A 15,673-nucleotide genomic window follows, 5' to 3' on the forward strand; every position below is an offset into this window, starting at 1 on the left:
GAGCAATCTAATTTCTTGTTCGTTTAAAACAGTGAAATGTCAGCTGCAAAAGATCGCACCAGAAACAGCACTCTCTCTGCCTGTCATAGACGTTCAGGAAAGGCTGAATGAAGTCATGTCAAGTAAAATAATTCGGTGATCAATAATAACAGTTGTAGGACAGTATATAAGGAGGATAAGGATTTTGAAGTTGACTCGAAATCTGATAGGTAACCAGTGCAAGGACTTGAAAACAGGTGTAATGCATCCCTGATAGGATTCTTGCTGTCATATTCTGAACATATTGAAGATTGCTCAGTGTGGATTTAATTTCCCCAGTGAACAGGATGTGCATTTATTAATTCTAGAAAAAAAGCTGTCTGTCTGCAAGGTTTGTATTTTGGAAAGGTTTTTTTTTTTTAACGGAGAACAACTTTGAAAAAGATTTCCGCCGGCGTCTCGCGATCCGTGTGAGATTGTAGCAAGAACATGGTGCGGCTTCTTAAATGCTTGGGGCAGGCAGAGAGAGTGCTGTTTTCTTGATTTCTCTAGTTCCCTTTAAAATAAACTATTATTCCGCAATGCAGAGTATTACATGGCCAGTATTTACACATGATATTTGTGATTTAAAGAAATTAACACAAGCAGCTTTTGGAGATTTAAGTGTTGGCTGAGTTATTGCAGGATAAAAGACTAGAGATGTTGGCAAGAAGAAGATAATTTGGGGAAAGCTGAGGAATACACTTATAACAAGAACACTTCCTAATGGGGTTAGGCATACTTTTGATGAAGATGATGAAGTTAACAGACTATATGTTTACATAGATACTGAAATAAGGATTGTATTTTAGATTATGTGTAGTTGCTGGCATTGAACTGTGTGTTGGATGCACATGAATTGAAGGAATGGGCAAACATAGCTGATGCGGATCCACAGAGCCAGCATATTAAGATGTTTATAATTAGAGGCAATTTGTTTAAATAACTAGGTATGGATACTGATGTGCAAGAGAGGTGGAAAGGCTGTTTCCTTAAGCCAGCACTATAAAATATTTTATTCTCAGTGAGATGCTGCCATTTCATCGTGGGTTTCTAACACTGTGTATAGTTCCATCCACACAGTGCCTTTACTTCCATCCATTTCTAATCTCTTTATCCAGTACAGAGGATTTGGAGCCTATCCCAGTAAGCAACGGACACAAGGCAGAATACACCCTGGACATAGCGCCAGTCCATCACAGGACAGACAGACACAAACACACACACACCAGGGCTAGTTTTCCCATAAACCAATTAACTTACCAGTATGTTTTGGAGTGCGAGAGGGAGTCATATCACACATATGGAGAAAAACCATGTAACCCAGAGAGAACATGTAAACCCCACACACACAGGATGGCAGGAATTGAACCTAGGACCCTAGTGCTGCAAGATAGCAATGCTAACCACTTCGCCACCATTATAAAGGAATGGATATCTTAGTTATCTTTCTAGTTCACAGGTTTGCATGCATAATTTAATTTTGAAAGCCACTGAGACATCAGGTACTACTGTTGTATTTATGAAAAAGAAACAAAACAAAAAACATACTAACAACTGTGCCATCCTACTCCTTAGTTAATACATTTTATTATTCATAAACAGTTAACATTGTTAGCAAAATATTTTGAATTATATTTAACCCTATTTTTTCTTTAGTTTTGTATTTAACTTATTATATGATAGTCAGACTTAATGTATATTTGAACAATGAAAATATATTTTTACAAGATGTGGGGGAAAGTGCAACAGCTTATTACAGTGCTAAATTTAATATTATTGATTGCTAATAGTTTATGCTAACACCTAACTTTCTTAATTAGATGTATTTAAAATAGTGAACTAAGAGTAACATACTATTCAGAAATACAACCGAAAATAGTTTTGTGGTGTTTGTATGGATGAAACGTTTCTAAAATGTATAACGTAACAAAATTAAAGACGATTAAAATCTGTAATCTTTCCACTTGTAATGTCATTAGACAGAACAACACGTTTCTGGTTTGTTTTAATTAGTATTAGTTAGTAGTTAGTAGTTTTAATTTAATTAGTATTGCAATTCGCACTGATTCCCTTGCGAAGATATGGACTTAAGAATATTCGTGCCTGGTCAAAAAATGGCATTAAGCACTTAAAATTAATATGGTTAATAATAGTAAACTGTAACATGCTGTAACAAGATCGGTTAAACTGCGAAGAAAATGCTTTCAGAGAAAATTTCAGGTGTGAAGAACATAGATCTCCAATGCAATTTCAACCAAACCTGTTCCCACACACCCTGCCCCCACTAGCATTAGAATATACACAAAGCACTGAAATCTTTCGAGCTAATGATCAGGTGACCCGAGAGAGAGCGAGAGAAACACCAAGGGGTGCATGGAAAACGGGCGATCTCCCCAGACTGTCCGCCCGTTTCACTGTTACCTGGATACCTCTTTATTTAGAACTCACTAACACTGATTTTTAGTTTCGAAGGATTCAAGTAGGGTTTTAGATGAAAGGCAGCGACCTTAATCAAGCCCAAATCATAATTGAACCCATTCAGAGCCTACATTACATTTTAGCGTTTCATTCTGAGCAGAAGACCCTCACACCTGAAGAAGGCTTGCATTTTCTCTCTTCTCTTTTAAGCATGTGTACAATGTGTAATACAATTACAATGTGTAATTACAATGCTGTAATACAATGTAGCGGCGAGGCTTAATAATAAGGCAGAATTAAGTGTTTCTGAGCTTCCCAAATGAGGCCCCATTTCTCTGTTCATCTCTGTGGTGCAGCCACAGAGAGACCATTAGTGCAGGGTGATTTAAGGTTTCCTAGGACAGCTCCCAAAGGGGGATGCACTTAGCTAAGTCTGGCTATCATGATCAATGGTCATCCATTGGCGCCTATCTGTCTAGGGAGTGCCAGTTGGACATCTGGACTGCATTACTAAGTGTCAGGAGTAAGTGACTCATATCTCACCTTGATCAACCAATCAGGGACTGGTAGGGCTGAGTAACCCACGTGGGACTCTGATGCCCATGGAACTTTCAGCCAATCAACGAGCTGAAGTTCCTCCAGGTAAAAACAGGCAACACAGGCCTGGAGATTCAGAAGGGGAGATTCAGTAAGATTCAGTAAGATTCTGGAGAGGATTCTGTGGACTGTTCTAAAGGGAATTCAAAGGAGAATTCCAGGGCAGGACGGCCCAGGAGCAGAAGGCTCCCAAGGGCAGGACATTCTCGCAGCGCGCCTCCTGACCATCCTGAGACTCAGCCCGGACAACCACGGAACGGCCAGTGTGTCCGAGTGCCAGAACTTTCCTTTGTTCTAAGAGTCTAGAGTGGAGGTTGCCAGAGAGTAACCAGCAGCAGGCCTCGTGAACAGGTCAGAACTGTGGACAGCTGAATCACTATTCAGAACTAGCTCTTCGTCAGGAGCGAACCGGTCCTCTTCCTGACTTGCTGGGACCCACAGTCATCTTTTCTCCTGTGCACAAACTTTGCTAGTTAAAACCAACACTAACTAGCCGGTCAGTGAGCATCAGCAGCGCACCGTCGCGAGCCGCACAGCACAACCTGGCACCGAGCCAGACAGCGCGGATTGGACAGCAACAGCCTGCAACTGTTTCTTTGTGCCCGCAGGAGATCTGAATCCCCAGAAATTGGATGAGTATTCAACTTCAATGCATTACAGCTCGAGAATTCAATTGTTATCCCAACCAGTTGATATCAATTTAATTCCTAAGAGTTATGTACTTGTTTTGGGTATCTAATGTAGAAGTTGTAACCAAGTTCACTTTACGAAACGGTCTTAATGAATGATATACTGAACGTATGTCCTCTTGATATATGTAACTCTTTGTAACTGATTGAATATATACCTTTTGTATTCTGATAACCCTCTCGATAAGATCTGTTAGGTTTACATGCATATTCTATGTATTAATAAATGTATCCTCGTGTATTAGTACCTGTGCGTGTGCGTTGTTTGAGTTATGTCGCATGGTTGGATTCTAAAGCCATCAAAAGAATCAACTTTGTGATTTACTGCTACAATTGATAATTGTCACAGTAAATGCCCAATCCCTACAGAACTGGTGCCTTCAGAGAGCCACTATGATTACATATTTGGCGTCCCTGAACGGCTATGAAACACTACATATTTGGCGTCCCTGGACCGGCGTGGCAAGACTGAAATGAATCAACCAAGCGGAATAATTCATATAAAACGCCGCGGGTTTCATACACGACAATACAGTGTGCTGAAAGCCGAAAGGAAAAAAGTTCCCCTTGCTCTTTAAGCAGTGCTTGATTGTTTTGTGATCTTTTGCAATCTACCGGGTTGATTGCATACTTGATCTTGTGGTTTTCTGTGGTAAAACTGTGATTTCGTACTGAAAAGTAATACTCTTTAAGTTTAACGATGGTTGCTAAAAGGTCTGAATTCGAGTCGCTATTAAGCACTCTCTCTAGCAGTGACAAGTCTGACCACGATCTCCGTCATATCTCCGTCAGCGGAGAAGCTAGGAGAATAAACCTCCATTCTCTGAGAGAGCTAGCGAAGGACATAGAGAGATTTGACCCCGCAGTGTCAGAGAATAATATCGAGAGTTATATTCAGGACCTCAGGTATACCCTGCAGTACCTGCCAAACGCCACAGAACAGGAGAAAGTGTTTCTGGTCAGGAAAACTACCAGCAGAGCCGTACATGAGTGGATGGCTAGGCAGATGAAAGAAGTCTGTAATGACTTTGAAGAGCTGTGTCAAGCACTTATCGAAGAATACAGTGCGTTTATTGACCCGACTGCCGCGATAGCCGCCGCCCTTAACATTAAGCACGAGAGAGCAGAGTCCCCTCGCGAATATTACGAGAGACTTAGACGAACTTATTTTGCAGGGCGAAATGATGAGGGTTGCGAAGAGAACACACATTTCAAGGGTTTATTCATTGCGAATCTCCACCCATCAGTCAGAAAGATGATCTTAATGCATAAAGATGCACAGACCATGAAAATGACTGATATTAAGAGATTCGTGCAGAAAGCCTGGGAGTATGATGTCCAAAGTCGCTCTGAGCAAAAAGCTGCTAAAGCGACTGTGTTCGCCGTCAGAGCCAGCAGGGTTAATTCCCCCCTGCTCGAAGGAGCACAGGCTCCTGAGCTGGCTAAGCCCCGTTCCAAAGCAGGCACACAGGACCGCACCCAGCGTCCTAAGTGCCATGAGAGCACCGGGGGAGGGAAAGGGCTAGAAAAAGCTGAACAAAAGGATTCAGTAGCCACCCGCCTGGCCAGGCTTGAACAAGCTTTATTAGGACAGGGACAACCGCTCCCCAAGGCTGCCGGAAGCGTGAATGAGCTGATACTCTCCACTGGAGGAGGCGGAGACCCGCCCCCTCCCACTCCCTCAGTCTATCTGATTGAGCGGAAGGGTTCCTGCCTGGATGAGGCCAGCCACTCCCAAGCGAGTGCTGACTCCACCCCTGAAGTCACAGAGCAGGCAGTAAAACACAGAGGAAAAGCAGGAAGCTTTTACCTCAAGGCTGCCATGGGAGATGTCTTACCCAGTGAGACACTGATTGACACTGAGGTTGAAAGGTGTTTGATGTCACACGGCAAGCTCAAACGGGTTGAAAAAGAAAAGGGCATGTGACTCAGAGTGGAACCTTTGGTGGATCACCAGAAAGGCAAAGTGTGGAAACAGGTCAAGGCTCCTAAGCCTTCTGTACAGAAGGAAAGGGGGGCCAAGAGGCAGACTGTGCTCACACAGTGCCCACCGAACACAGAAGCCTATGCGGAGATTCCTTCTGTTCCCTCTGGACAAGAAATAAAAATATTATCTTGTTTCCCAGATATACAGGGAAGTCGTGCCCTGGCCAAGGTCACAACAGCCTCCATGCCACAGGAGCGGTGCTCCAAGCAGCCGCCTGATCCACCAGGTAAAGCACACCCCTTTTACATCCCTAAAGAGGAGCAGATCTCCCCACCTGGCGATGAAAAGGAGCTTTCCCTGTGCACCCTGGCACCCAAGAGGGGTCAGGACCACCACCCCGCAGTGGTGGAAGGGATCCAGATGGCAGGAGAGCAGGTTGGTGATGTAGCCCTCACCCTTAGCCCTGAGAGGTCCTCTATTAGTGAGGATCTGCTTGAGCAGCTGTCACAGGGCCACCACCAGGTGCCCCTGGTGCAACATTCACAGGTTAGACAGGAGGTCCAGCTGGACGCTGAGACTACTGCGCTGTGGACACACCTGATCCCAGATGCCGATTCCCTCTGCTGTGACCCAGGGAACCTGCAGTCAGGTAACATTATTTCTCACAACTACCAGGTAGTGAGTGAGACTGACCTGATTGTTCCTGCCTCAACGGCAGGGTTGCCAACACACCCAGTCCCCCAGAAGGGACAGGGAATGAAAGCCGAGCCGGTTTTCTTACAGCCACCAGCTCAGTCTGTCAGTCTGAGTCTGACCAACAGTGGTTCAGCCAGACTGGAGCTGGATGGTCAAGTCACCCGCCTGCCAGTGCAGGACATCGCAAAGAGGGGTGTCAGAATCCCTGCCTGCACTGACATGGGCCTGGTGGGTGATAGTAAGTTCAAAGACAATGAACTAGCTATCCCAGTGCTGGGGCAGCTCCCTGAACCCCTAGCGAGGGAAGGGGGGAGCGAGCAGGTGTCCTACACCCACGCCCAGCGAACGATTGTAAACATGCCGATAGAGGGATTCCTCAATCAGGAAGTGTGCAGGGTGGACCTGAACAGTGAGAATGGGGTAACAATCCCAGATCACTCAGGTGCTCCAGATGACCACTCAGCCAAGGGTCAGGCATGCTCCACCGCTGCACCGCCCCCTGCAGGTTTCCTAGAGCACAGGCATGAACAAATCGAAAAAGCAGATGCCCTGGAAATGGAGGAGCAGCATCAGCCGCTGCGTCAGATCTCCCCAGATTTCCAGGATGTTGGTGCCCAAGATGCCACATGGCATACTGAGAAAGACACCATGTACATGCTGCGCCAGCTTAGAAAGACAACAGTCACTCAGAAGGAGATGACTGGGGTCAGCCACCCGAAAAGACTTTTGGGAGGACTGATTGCTGCCGCCACTGTTGCACGTTTGCTTTTTCTGGTAGGTTTGTGTGCTACTGGCACTCTCACCCTGACTGCCCCAAGAAGGCAGGTGTCAGAGATGCCAGAAGGTAGTGACAGACTGTATCAACAGCAGCAAAAGTTGGAAAGCTTAGGGAAAATCCTACAGGCAACTTCCTATGCAACAGGGTTAAACCTTATTCCCCAACCAGTGGACATGATTGTTGGTGTTATACAGTGGGTTTATGCTTGTGTGCAACAGGCCAGAATGTTGACACAAGACCTGTTAAGGGAGCTTGGTGCCACTGTAGCCAGTCTAACCACGGCACAAAATCCCAACCCACTTGATTCCACTCTTCTCAGTAGAGGAGTATGTGACATTAACCCCATCGCTCATAGCTCACCCAGAAGGCAATCCAAGATTGAATTTGGTTCCAAATCTTGAGATGGGTATGGCTACCAAAGCTATCCATTGGCTGTGTCTAAACGATTCACCAATGAAGGGTGTAAAGCTACTAACGAGCAGAGGGAGGTTAATGAACCCCATGAAGAGCAGGTGGGAAGTAAATGGCTGGTCAGCACACCACATTTAACTGACACTATGACTTGTGACAGGTATGATACAGCTACCACAAAGCAGCTACCTAACCAAACAGTTTCCTGTAAGTTCCCGAGGAGGCCATAGTACAGCTTGGTGACTTAACACTGTACTGTCTGGAACCAGACAACATAAGACCATACTTGAGGTCATGGATACCTTCAGGTGCCACACTATTGAATTGGATAGAAATCCAAGAAACAGTAGGCCCTGAAGAGGTACAGGTAGTTGAGTTTGCTTTAATGGAACAAACCTCCAAACCACCCTGGCAGGTGCCCAACACAGGTGTTGTGGTTCATCAGGGGGGCTGGGAACAGGAACCGGTGTTATTGTAACACTGCTGCTGGGAAGCTGGATAATGACTGACAGTGTACTCTGAAAGCTGTACTCTTACATCAAGATGTACTCTGGGTAGCATGAATGAGTCAAAGGTAGCATGTCAAAAGAAAGGAAGTGACTTCTCCCCAAATATCTACTACAGAGGTATCAGATATTGACAGTGAGCTTCCTGATGTGTAATTCCTAGACTTAGATAATGTCTCCTACCGTGTTTATACATACTCCAGATGTTATTCATCCTGTTTGTATCCAATGCTGGTTCTGGTATGAATTCTCGAGGAGTAATGTGGACATTTAAGATTAATGTTCTAATGGCAAGGGACATCACTTAACTCTGTTTTGTTTTGAAGGCAACAATGCCTCAGGACCTCGTGACCTTCAAAAAGGGGGGATATGTAGCGGCGAGGCTTAATAATAAGGCAGAATTAAGTGTTTCTGAGCTTCCCAAATGAGGCCCCATTTCTCTGTTCATCTCTGTGGTGCAGCCACAGAGAGACCATTAGTGCAGGGTGATTTAAGGTTTCCTAGGACAGCTCCCAAAGGGGGATGCACTTAGCTAAGTCTGGCTATCATGATCAATGGTCATCCATTGGCGCCTATCTGTCTAGGGAGTGCCAGTTGGACATCTGGACTGCATTACTAAGTGTCAGGAGTAAGTGACTCATATCTCACCTTGATCAACCAATCAGGGACTGGTAGGGCTGAGTAACCCACGTGGGACTCTGATGCCCATGGAACTTTCAGCCAATCAACGAGCTGAAGGTCCTCCAGGTAAAAACAGGCAACACAGGCCTGGAGATTCAGAAGGGGAGATTCAGTAAGATTCAGTAAGATTCTGGAGAGGATTCTGTGGACTGTTCTAAAGGGAATTCAAAGGAGAATTCCAGGGCAGGACGGCCCAGGAGCAGAAGGCTCCCAAGGGCAGGACATTCTCGCAGCACGCCTCCTGACCATCCTGAGACTCAGCCCGGACAACCACGGAACGGCCAGTGTGTCCGAGTGCCAGAACTTTCCTTTGTTCTAAGAGTCTAGAGTGGAGGTTGCCAGAGAGTAACCAGCAGCAGGCCTCGTGAACAGGTCAGAACTGTGGACAGCTGAATCACTATTCAGAACTAGCTCTTCGTCAGGAGCGAACCGGTCCTCTTCCTGACTTGCTGGGACCCACAGTCATCTTTTCTCCTGTGCACAAACTTTGCTAGTTAAAACCAACACTAACTAGCCGGTCAGTGAGCATCAGCAGCGCACTGTCGCGAGCCGCACAACACAACCTGGCACCGAGCCAGACAGCGCGGATTGGACAGCAACAGCCTGCAACTGTTTCTTTGTGCCCGCAGGAGATCTGAATCCCCAGAAATTGGATGAGTATTCAACTTCAATGCATTACAGCTCGAGAATTCAATTGTTATCCCAACCAGTTGATATCAATTTAATTCCTAAGAGTTATGTACTTGTTTTGGGTATCTAATGTAGAAGTTGTAACCAAGTTCACTTTACGAAACGGTCTTAATGAATGATATACTGAACGTATGTCCTCTTGATATATGTAACTCTTTGTAACTGATTGAATATATACCTTTTGTATTCTGATAACCCTCTCGATAAGATCTGTTAGGTTTACATGCATATTCTATGTATTAATAAATGTATCCTCGTGTATTAGTACCTGTGCGTGTGCGTTGTTTGAGTTATGTCGCATGGTTGGATTCTAAAGCCATCAAAAGAATCAACTTTGAGATTTACTGCTACAATTAATAATTGTCTCAGTAAATGCCCAAACCCTACAGAACTAGTGCCTTCAGAGAGCCACAACGTTACATATTTGGCATCCCTGAATGGCTATGAAACATTACAACAATTTGAATCGTATGAGGGTGGGGGGGAGGTGTCTTTCGCTGGAAATCTCGCCTGCTTCTACTTTACGAGTACAACCCCCTCTCTGCCGGAGTGCTGGCTGTGACGAATTAAACCGGTTTCACAGGTTTCAATCACAGACCATGTGACATGGGAGTCAGGAAACTAACACACAGCGCCACCGGATTTGATAACACTATAAAAACGCTATAAAATAATGTGACTAGGCACAGAACAAGTTTACAGCACAGTACAATAATAAATGCTGACCATGACTTTAGAAGCATAAATTGCCTTACACTCAATTTAAACACAAGCTGTCTTTAGCCCTCTAAGCTGGTTCATACAGAAATGTAGAGATCCAGGCTCAGAACACACAGCTTCATTAGCGAATACATATGCAGGACAACTAGAGAAGACGTTTTACAGAGGATGGATTTTTAGAAACATCCCATCAGTGACATCACTGAAGTCAACTCCTAGGTCCTGTAACTGTCGTGTGGATAGTTTCACAAGAATCAGACAAAGGTTTAAGCATCGCTTGTTCTAGATAAAACTGCAAAAAAAACAACAACAACCCATAATGTACTTCTTTGCGGCTCTGTTTGCCCAAATCATATATTCACAACGTGAAATCTAGAAAATAATATTACGTAACCAAAATGTTGTGACCTGTGTAATTGTTGATAGATGATGTACTCGTAACATTTTTTCAAGACGAACTACAACATTTAAAAAATGACTTGTATGTACTTGATATCTCTAATCAATCCACGGGTCCCAGCACAAAACGAAACTAAAACGCATACCGTTTCGCGCTTCTTATTAGTTGCTCAAAAGTAATTTGACCGTATGAAATGCATAATATAAACCTAGAAACATATACGTGAGCAGTACTTAAGCACTGTAGTATCGGTGTTAAGACATACCTCTCAAATACTGTAAATCAAGTTAAAAATATCTCAAGACCGATTCTGGTCATAATGAAACCATGTTTCGTGTATGTTTTCTTTAAAGTACCGAGACCAGCCATATACTCTATGTTTATGTTCCAAAATTAATATCGTTTATGGCCTTCACACGCGTTGCAGTATGCTCCTATTCTTTTTATGCTCAGCTACTAAGATTTCCCTTCAGTGGTAAAATCAGATATGAATATTCAATACTTAAACGGGCACAGTTAAGACATTAAATATACATATACATATTGTATACAGTACAGTTTTCATACGGTAATATGTTTATGTTCCTAAATCAATCTCTTTTATGAGCATGTGAAAGGCATGGTGAATCGATTCTCAAAAATTACTGTACTTTGCATGATTGGAAACAAATGCGTGATTGCGAAATGCTGTGGTGTTACTTTTACAAAGACGGTCAATGAAAAAAAGAATGTTGACCAGGGCAATACTTTGAGTTTACACTTACAGCTTGTCCAAGGTCATTCATTATTAATACTATTAGTAATATCTTCGTTAAAGACTTTGGCCACAGCTCAAACATGAGAGGTTGAGCTTTATTAGCTCCACCTTGCGGAAATTCCGGATACTATTATTTTGCTTGTCGTATTATAGGAGAATTTACGGTAACTCGCGGTATTTACCGGTAGCTTGCGGTAGACTGCGTACAGCGTACCGCAAAATAATGCGGTATCGCCCACGCATTTTGAATGGCTGCATCTGTAGGCTGCCAAAAGTCTCCGAAACCAAATTTTGATAGCAGAAAATTCTCACTCGTCCAGAAGTTCCCTTGGGACCCAACATCCAGCACAGAGTGGTAAAAAAGCGTCTTTTTTGTAGACCCTTGCAGCGTGCATTGGTGGTTCAGTGGTAGAATTCTCGCCTGCCACGCGGGAGGCCCGGGTTCGATTCCTGGCCAATGCAGTGGCTTTTGCAGCGAGCGGCTCCATCACTTGCATCCCCTTTCAACTCGCAACTGAAAACCCACTGAAGCTTAGAAGCTGTGAGCCAGGATAGTACCCGGATGAGGATGACCTACAGGGAAAAGCAAAGCTTACAGCTGGAAGCGGTGTTAATGGAGCCAGCGGTGGGACGCTCACCCTGACGTCTGTGCGGGTCCCAATGCCCCAGTATAGTGACGGAGACGCTGTGTGGTAAAAAGGCGCTGTCTTTTGGATGAGATGTAAAACCGAGGTCATAGCTCTCTGTGGTCATTAAAAGTGACCACCAAAACCTTTGACAAAAGCTCTTGGTAATTGATGGTCTTCAATAATGCTTCTCCTTTAGGTACATTTAAATCAGCTGAAAAATGCTGTGAAATGGGGGGGCACTTCAGGCCAGTGTAGGATTTGAATTTGAATTTTTGAAGAACCATTAAACAGCACGAGAAAGCCCGTACACTGAATTGCAGGGCTTTCTATTCAAAGAAGGACAAAAGAAACTTCCCTGAATTCCATTTTTTGCAGCACAGAGAGGACAGTGAGAACAAGGCCTGTTAGCTCAGTTGGTTTGAGCGTGGTGCTAGTAACGCCAAAGTCTCTGGTTCGATCCCTGTTTGGGCCAGGCAGTCTCCTCCTCTCTTGCCAAAACCTGTTCCTTTCTTGCTGTGGTGAGATTGGTGGTAATGCAAAGACGCCACATACTACCGACAGACGAGAGTGTTGCGGGAGAAGAGAGAAGTGATGGAAGATTGAAGAGTGTCCTAGGTGGAGCCAAGATGAAGTGTCACAATTGCCTAGGGGAGGATTTCAAATGTTTAAGATGGTAAAAATAACCGGAAGTGATCCCCCAGTCCGGCGCAGTCTGACGTACTTCTGTCATATAAAGTAAAACTAGATGTCGAACTGGAGCCTCACCATTTGCATAAGTGAGGCTCCAGTTATACATCTAGTTTCACTTTAAATGACAAAACTGAAGAGACTTAAAAGAGCTGGAGAGGATTTCTTACAACTTTTGAGCCGGCACAGTTTTCGAAAACGTTTTATTTAAGCTGCACTATACAACACAGACAGCCAAGAGTCTCCAAAACAAAACGAATTGACAGATAGAAGAAAAGTCCCACTCGTCCTAAAGTTCCCAAAATCCAGCACTGAGCGTAAACAAAGTGTTCAAGTAGCGTGGGAATGCTACCCCTAATGCTAGCTGGAGTTTGAGTGTCTGGTTCAGAGTTTGCTCAAGAGTTTACCTTTCACAGATGCGCAAAGATGAATGCTGAGGGTGCACGCTTCAAGGCGCCTTACAGTGCAGAGAGTGATTAGAGACAATTCGTGACGTGTGCTCGTTCCCATATACCGTACGCCCCGGGTTGCAGTGCTAGGATGACGTCCAATACCGCTTCGGCTCGTAACGGCATTATATTCAAGTGCAGGACGTGAGGGTTTTATTTTGTTCGTTTTGTTCTGCTCTGCTTTGCTTTGTTTTGCTTTCCATGGCGTTCGTAAGAGCGTCAATAAAAAGGCGATTCCTGCGTCTAACACGAATGTAAGAGCTATTTCAAGAGCGGCTTCTAAAATGCTTGTAGACATTTGTCTGTTGTTGATTGTTTTTTTGTGTCTAACAAAGTGCCGTTTTCCTGTCCGGACGGGGAGACTTTATCATTCCCACATGAAGCAACCCTTAAGTCCTCTGAGGTGTGTCTGTCTGCAAGGCTTGTATTTTGGAAAGGTTTTTTTTTTAATGGAGAACGACTTTGAAAAAGGTTTCCGCCGGCGCCTCGCGATCCATGTGAGATTGTAGCAAGAACGCAGCAATGGCGGCGCGCGCTGTAGTCGTGTCCGAGTGGTTAAGGCAATGGACTAGAAATCCATTGGGGTCTCCCCGCGCAAGTTCGAATCCTGCTGACTACGGTGTCCTCCTCACGTCGTTGTGTGCCGGCGCAAGCAAGGAAAAGTGCCTTTTTGCTTTTCCTGGTGGTTTTAAAACGCGAGATCGCTTGTACCCGCTGCCTTGGAAAGAAATGTCTACATGTTTACTTGCACATTGTCTATTGTTTGTTTGTACATTGTCTTGATGCACTGTTTGCACTTTGTCTTGTTTTTTACACTTGTTTTACAATCGAGAGACCTTCTGTAAGTAAGAATTCCATTGTACCAGTACCGGTTACATATGGCAATAAAGTTCAAGTTCAAATGCTTCAGCGTCCGCAAACGGCATTTTGCAGCTGGAAGCAGATGGCGACGCTTTTTGCGGTCGCGTGCCTTGTGCCCCATTTCCGGCCTTTAACATCGAATCAATAAAGCTGTTAGAACCGACACCATAGGTGCTTTTCTTACAACTTTTGATCTGACTCAGTTTCGGAATGCAATTCCTGAACACTGCGAGAGACAACCTACAGATGCAGCCATTCAAAATGAGCGGTAAAAACCCGTGGTACAGTAACCAACCCGCAGGGCACCGTAGGGCACCGCGGTAAGTGATTGGCTGGCCAAAATGACCGACAGGGGCACTCGTGGTGCATTGGTTGGTAGTGAAAAGATTTCATCATCTAATGTCTTTACTGTGCACATTTCAATCCGCTTAGTTTTGAATATTTATATGGAATTTTACCACTAAAGGGAAATTTTAGTAGCTGAGCATAAAAAGAAGAGGAGCATAACGCATCTGAAGGTCATAAACGATATTAATTTAGGAACATAAACATTACTGTATGTACATAAACTGTACTGTGTATGGCTGGTCTTGATAGTGTAGTGGTTTGATGGGTTTACTGAGACAATTATCAATTGTAGCAGTAATCACGAGGTTGTTCGTTGGGGCTTTTAGAAAATCAATCGTCAGAACAACTAACAACGCACACACACGGGTTCAATACACGAGATACATTTATTAATATAAACTGTGCACCAAACATATACTAGTCTGCCTGGATACGAGCGGCAGACCTTACTGTGAGGGTTATCAATATACAAGGTATATAATCTCGAAGAGATGCAAACACAAAGAGATACACAACAGAGAATATATGTCAATATATATCGTTCGGTTACCAAATCGCTAATCAGTGTTATTACCCACTGTTACTCTAAACTCGGAAGTAAATACATTACTCATGAATTAAATTGATAACAACTTGTGTTGAGGTACAATTAAATTCTCGAGACGCAATGTAGAACATGGGGTTTACTTATCCACTGTTTGGATTTGGAATTTCCCGGCACGAACACCAAACCAGCTGACAGGCTCTGTTGCAGCGGTTGTCCAATGGGCGTTGTGTCGGCGTCCTCTGGCTACCGGCCAACCAGTCGAGGTGCAGCTCGGAGTAGGAAGGCCGGAGGAATCTGACTGCGGCGCGCAGGGCAGTCGTTGCTCCGAGGGGATCTACCAGCAGTCCGGCTGGCTAGTAGAAAGTCTCTATGCACAGAGTGTGACCGCGAGTCCTCACAAGTCACTCTTTTGCCTGGGAAGAAGCTGGTTCGTTCCCGGTCCAGCGCTGCTTCTGAATAAGCTATTCAGGTTGTCGACGAGGGTCCAACTGTAGGCTGCCGTTGATCAAGCGGAGCATTCACGTTGGTAGAATTCTGAATACGTACGGGATCCTCGGCCTCGCGCTTAGAACAAAGTCCAAGTCCTTTTGCAGACAACAGCAGTTGTCACGTGATTGTCTCTGAGGATGCGCGAAAATGGCCAAGGAGAGCCCAGAACTGAGCTTGCGCTCCCTTTTTGATCAAGACCCAGATGTGTGCTGATTGGTTGAGAGTTTGGCGGGCATTGGAGACCCACGTGGTATTACCACGCCCTGCCAGTCCCTGATTGGTTGGTCAAGGTGAGATATAAGTCACTTACTCTTGACACTTAGAAATGCAGTCCAGATGTCCATTCGGCACTCCCTAGACAGATAGGCGCCA

General features: G+C 44.6%; 1 non-coding gene across 1 annotated transcript; it reads left to right on the top strand.

Moving 5' to 3' along the window:
- Window positions 1-11,682: 11,682 nt before the first annotated feature.
- Window positions 11,683-11,753, top strand: trnag-gcc (transfer RNA glycine (anticodon GCC)). Its single transcript has one exon. It is a non-coding gene; the product is annotated as a tRNA-Gly (tRNA).
- Window positions 11,754-15,673: the final 3,920 nt, after the last annotated feature.

This window comes from Atractosteus spatula, unplaced genomic scaffold (genome assembly GCF_055471065.1).
Source record: "Atractosteus spatula isolate fAtrSpa1 unplaced genomic scaffold, fAtrSpa1.hap1 Scaffold_8, whole genome shotgun sequence".
NCBI classification, from domain to species: Eukaryota; Metazoa; Chordata; class Actinopteri; order Semionotiformes; family Lepisosteidae; genus Atractosteus; species Atractosteus spatula.